General features: G+C 40.5%; 1 long non-coding RNA gene across 1 annotated transcript in view; it reads left to right on the plus strand.

Moving 5' to 3' along the window:
• LOC128247576 (uncharacterized) overlaps window positions 1-5,269 on the plus strand; it is a 16,408-nt gene extending 11,139 nt beyond the window's left edge. Inside the window, exon 2 of the long non-coding RNA XR_008263908.1 lies at window positions 4,617-5,269. This is a non-coding gene — a long non-coding RNA (uncharacterized LOC128247576). The remainder of the gene's footprint in view (window positions 1-4,616) is intronic.
• The last annotated feature ends 1,059 nt before the right edge of the window (window positions 5,270-6,328 follow it).

Consider the following 6,328-nt stretch of genomic DNA (forward strand, 5'->3'; position numbering starts at 1 on the left):
AATTTCATTATATTATATCATTCGTGACCATTTGAACATGATCGTTACCAGCGTCGCCTTACTGGCACTTGTACCAGTGGCATGTGAACAAAACATTTGAGCGAGGTCGTTGCCAGCATCGCTGGACTGACTCCTGTGCAGGTGGCACGTAAAAACACCATTTGAGCATGGCCATTGCCAGTACCGCCAGACTGGCCCTCGTGCCGGTGGCACATAAAAGCACCCACTACACTCTCGGAGTGGTTGGCATTAGGAAGGGCATCCAGCTGTAGAAACTTTGCCAAATCAGATTGGAGCCTGGTGCAGCCATCTGGTTCGCCAGTCCTTAGTCAAATTGTCCAACCCATGCTAGCATGGAAAGCGGACGTTAAACGATGATGATGGTGATGATGATGATGATGATGATGAAGGAAAAAGAAAGTAATACTTTTATTCTGTTATATTTGTACTTGCTCAATTGACAAACTGCCAATAACCAATTATCTTTAGGCAGCTATAACATCCCTGCTTTCAGTTGCAGTTCAAGTTAGAGTTCTAGGCAGCAAGTCAACCTGAAAATTAATTGTATATACCTATTACTTAATGTCATCACATATAATACTGCCTGAATTCTATATTCATTTATGTATGCACACTTACAGAAGCTCATATTTATGTACCCTCACACACATAGCTGCACACATATATGTATATGTTGATAATCACTCACAAAGTCATGTTATGACTGCACAGACCATCATGTTATGTATGCCACCAGCCACCTCCTGATGCTGTGAAACATACATACATACATACACACACGCATGCAGACGTGCACATGCACACGCGTGCACGTACACACGCACACACACACACCTGTAAGACTTCAATGTGATTGTGTATATTTGCAAACTACCACATATATAATAATAAATCATCCAAGTCAATAAATAAGTCAATAAGACACTGCATGTTACCAAATGTACTCATCCATTGTTATATGTCATCTACAGTGTGTTCACATAGGAGGTGTAGTTTCACATGTGTCAAATATCATTGCTCCTAGGAAGAGTCAATATCCAAGTTGACTATTCCAACTTGTTTGTGTACTAGATGATGCACTTTTAGGTGCTATAGTGCTCAGTTATGATAGTGGTATTATCCAATATTCCTCTAATAGATGCTTGACACATAGCAAAGAACAATGTGGACAGAATTGGTGTTGGTGTATCCCCTTGCTTAAAACCATTTTCAACCAAAGCTGGTTCAGAGAGCTTACCATTCATGTTGACACCTACTTTCATTCCATCATGAAAACATCTTAGCACTGAGACAAACATGTCAGGGCACCCAAATTTCCTCAAAATGTTTCATAAAGTATTTCTCTTCACAGTACCAAAGGCCTTAGTCAACATCCTCAACGTATTTTACTGGAAATTGCCTAAAAGAAAAGATCATATCCATTGTCCCTCAGCCATTTCTGAAACCACACTGAGACTCAGTGAAGAAATCATTAGCCATGTTGTAGAGAAATCTGTTTGACATGATCCTACAAAATACCTTACCTTCAATAGAGAGAACAGAGATATTCCACAGTAATTCCTACAGTCATCCTTCCTACCTTTCTCTTTATAGAAAACCACCATCAGCACATCATTCAAATCATTTGGGACACTATCTTCAATTGATACTTTCTGCAGTAAATTAGATGTCAAGGCAGTTTTTTCACTTTCACATTTCAAGATTTCAGTGCAGAGGCCATCCATTCTAAGCAACTTACCACTTTTTATTTTTCTTACATTTGTAACTTCTTCAAGGGAAGGAGTTTCTGCTTTTGTATTTTTTTGTGGGCACACAGGGAATCAAACTATCATGCATGCATGCATCCATCTATCCTGATGCAGTGCAAGGCCTTGAAGCAGTTCAAGGCCCTGATGCAGTGCTAGGCCATGATGCAATTCAGGGCCCTGCTGCAGTTCAGGGCTCTGATGCAGTTCAGGACCTGATGCAGTTGGAGGCCCTGATGCAGTTGAAGGCTCTGATGCAGTTGGAGGCCCTGATGCATTTCAAGGCCTTGATGCAGTTCAGGGCCTGATACAGTACCAGGGCCTTGAATTGCATCAGGGCTTTGAACTGCATTAGGGTCCTGAACTGCATCAAGGCTTCAAACTGCATCACAGCGCTGAACTGCATCATGGCTTCAAACTGCATCAGGGCCCCATCCAGTCACCCACACATGGTGATAGCTCCATCTTCACAGATGATTGCTGTCTCCTTGAGCTTCCTCATTCTCACTGACTTTCCACCCATAACCTCTCAGATGACTATTCAGGCCCATTGCAGGTCTATGTGTTTTGAAGCACAGATGACTGACCAAAGTTGCAACTTATTGTGTGCTTCCAATTGGTTAGATCTGCATATGTCACCACTCTTCCATCACCATAGGACTTTATTATATGGAATGACAAATGAGGTCACCATAAAGGTCATCATAAATGCTTGTGCAATATGAGTTCCACTCTTTGAGTTTCCATGATTAGTACCTGGTTACAGGCTGAAGTGAGAGACCAGTGAAACCGCAAGTGTTCCTCTATTAGAAGGATAATGTGACAACAGCAAAGTATCTCTCACTCCCAGTAGTTTTAGGGCACATCCAGGCACCAACCAAGAGTATTTCTGTGTCCCTCTGCTCAGATGGATTGTCGTTACACATGCTAGTTAACCCATTGCTGAGGCCCTGGTGTTATTGATCCAGGTCAGAGAAGACCAGGAATAGTAGGAGCTAAGAGGTGGTTCCATACTCCTCAAAACCCTGAAACTCTCAAACCAGAGCCCACTGTTGGATTCAGTTTAAATTCATTTCCAGGATGCACACGTGCATGCACACATGAGTAGGCATGTGTATCTGTATATGCATAAAGTTGTGCATATATGTATGAGACATCAAGCAACTAGATAACTTGGACTTCTTACCACAAAAAGAACCAGGAGGAAACAGATAAACGATAATGCAATCTATTTTTAAATAATTCTGAATATTTTACTGTCAATGAAGAAGCATTTTGCTCACATCAAAGAATTTTTATTCTTTGAATTACTTGCTGTGAAGAAGGTTGAAGTGTTTGTCCATACATTCTCTGTGCAACATATTGACATTTTGTAGCACAAATACCCTAATGTATTTGCTTATAAATCCCTGGTAAAGTGGTTCATCATCATCATCGTTTAATGTCCGTTTTTCATGCTGGCATGGGCTGGATGGTTTGACTGAGGTCTGGAGAGCCAGTGGCTGCACCAGGCTCTAATCTGATCTGACAATATTTCTGCAGCTGGATGCCCTTCCTAATCCAACCACTCCGAGAGTATAGAGGGTTCTTTTTACATGCCACCGGCACAGGAGCCAGTCAGGCAGGCCTGGCATCAATCATGTTCGGATAATGCTTTTTACGTGCCACCAGCATGAGAGCCAGTCAGGGGGTACTGGCATTGGCCATGTTCAGATGGTGCTTTTTATGTGCTACTGGCATGGGAGCCAATTAGGCAGCCCTGGCATCGATCACGTTTGGATAGTGCTTTTTATGTGTCACCAGCTCAGGAGCCAGTCAGTGGGTACTGGCATCACCCACATTCAAATGGTGCTTTTTACATGCCACCAGCACGAGAACCAGCCAGGGGACACTAGCATCAACCATGTTCAGATGATGCATTTTACGTTCTAACAGATCAGGAGCCAGTCAGGGTGCACTGCCCACAGCTACGATTTTGGTTTTACTTGACTCAACAGGTCTTTTCAAACATATCATATCACCTGACACATTAAGGGTACTCTTAAATGGCTGCAATTTCACTTTAGATGCTGGATCTTCTCAGCATATCTCCACAAGTCTCAGTCTCCTGTCATGGCCTCTGTGAGGTCCAATGTTTGAAGGTCAAGCTTCACCACCATATCCCATGTTTTTCTGAGTCTACTTCTTCCACAGGTTCTTTCCACAGTTAGGGAGTAGCAATTCCTCACACAGCTGTCCTCATCCATATGTAACACATAACCATACCAGCACAGTCTTCTCTCCTGCACACCACATTTGATGCTTCTTATGCCCAACTTTTCTCTCAGGGTGCTCACACTCTGTCGTGTATGCATACTGACATTACACATCCAGTGAATCATACTAGCTTCATTTCTTTCAAGCCTACACATGACCTCAGCAGTCATAGCCCATGTTTCACTGGTGTGTAGCATGGCAGTTCGCACACATGCATCAAACAGTCTACATTTCATCTTGAGCGATAGGTTCTTAGTTGCCAGCAGAAGTAGGAGCTCCTGGAACTTTACCCAGGCTATTCTTATTCTGGTCGCTACACTCCCAGAACAACCATCTTCCACTACAGACTTGGTCATCTAGGTAGCAGAAGCTATCAACTACTTATAGTTTTTCCTCTGGCATGTGATAGAATCTGTTTTCTGTACATCTTCAGTGTTTATTGCCTCTGTGCATCTGCCACAGATATATTACATTGACAATAATTTTAAAACAGTGCAAGTAAAATAATTCTAGTTCATAAAGCAAGTTTCTTGTCTCTTATGTCTGAAACTGTTAGTCTAATTCAACTTTTATTGACCATCTCTGTAATTTCAGTTGCAAACTAAAGAAGCTTCCCAATCTTGAGCAGAATTTGTATGATGCATGATGGCTCAAGAATGAGTGTCTTCACTGGCTCTTATATCCATCAAGAAACAGATACTTGTCCATTTAGCACAACACAAAGAATTATACCATAAGTATTGAAGACCGAGAACAAAGTATTGAAAGCCAATCTCAAGACACTGAGCCTTACAAATGAGATGACAGGGGACCAAGATATCTGGTGCTTTGCTGTATTCAAGAAGACCTGTCTGCCACAGCAGAAGTGATACTGGTGCTGGTGACATAATAAGCACCCAGTACACACAGTAGAGTGGTTAGCATCCAGCCATAGAAACCATGCCACAATAGATTGGTGTGGCCTTACCAGCTCCAGTCAAACCATCCAACCCATGCCAGCATGGACAACGGACATTAAATGATGATGATGATGATCTTACAAGAATTTGCAAAAAAACTCAAAGTACTCAGAATTTATGTTTAAAAAAGTAAGTGTGTATTTCTCCAAAAAAAATGAACATATTTTAACTTTTTCATTTTATAGGGTAGTGTCTATTCTATACAAATGCTTTGCTGAATTTGCTATATGAAAGCCTTTAAAATGATATTACAATAGAAATTCATGGAGAATAAAAGATAAAATATTGTCTTTTTTATTTGTTCTTATCCCACAAAACAATTAAAGCTATTGCAGCTCACCATAGTTTTGTTTGTTAAATAAATGCAAATAAAATTTAGGCCATGTAAGATAATCAACCTGTTCAAAATATCTTAATCAACTGTTGAAAATCATTCACACAAATTGTTTTCTGTTTAAGTAAAATGTAAGACAGTAGGTTAAATAAATGGGTCAGCTGATTTTCCAGCCCCACTACAACCCAGGATGTCTGCCTAATTTTGAAGAAGTGATTTGAAAAAAGTGATAATGTAAAGGGAAATAATTATGTCAGTCTTCATACAATAGCCAGTACAGTAATGCCTCGACTATCGCGGTTATTACGTTTCAAACCTCCTACCACCATCGCAATAGGTGAAAATCCGCGAAGTAGAAACAGTACTATACTGTACATATTTTTTTATTTTTTTATAATTTGTATATATTTATTTTATTATAAATGCACAACACCACACACTTCCATACAGCATATGCGATTCTTTGTTTACTCATCTACGGTATACTATATATTTTCTTTTAATATGTTTTAATTAATGTGTTATACAGTGAAGTACTGTACTGTATTTTTATTTATTAATTTTTAGACGCGAAAATGCTGATTTTACCACAGAAATAATTAAAATCTAAAACAATATAAAAATGCCTATCAGCTTCAGAAACGCGCAATATAAATATATATATATTAGCCGGAAAAATCCACGATGTACTCAGGGCACAATAGGTGAACCACGATATGGCGAGTGATTACTGTAGTCGAGTAACATGCAGTCAAAGAGAGATGTTTCAACTGTAGTTACATTGGATCATCATCATCATCATCATCGTTTAACGTCCGCTTTCCATGCTAGCATGGGTTGGATGATTTGACTGAGGACTGGTGAAACCGGATGGCAACACCAGGCTCCAATCTAATTTGGCAGAGTTTCTACAGCTGGATGCCCTTCCTAACGCCAACCACTCAGAGAGTGTAGTGGGTGCTTTTACGTGTCACCCGTACGAAGGCCAGTCAGGCGGTACTGGCAACGGCCAC

This window comes from Octopus bimaculoides, chromosome 1, assembly GCF_001194135.2.
Source record: "Octopus bimaculoides isolate UCB-OBI-ISO-001 chromosome 1, ASM119413v2, whole genome shotgun sequence".
Classification (NCBI taxonomy): Eukaryota; Metazoa; Mollusca; class Cephalopoda; order Octopoda; family Octopodidae; genus Octopus; species Octopus bimaculoides.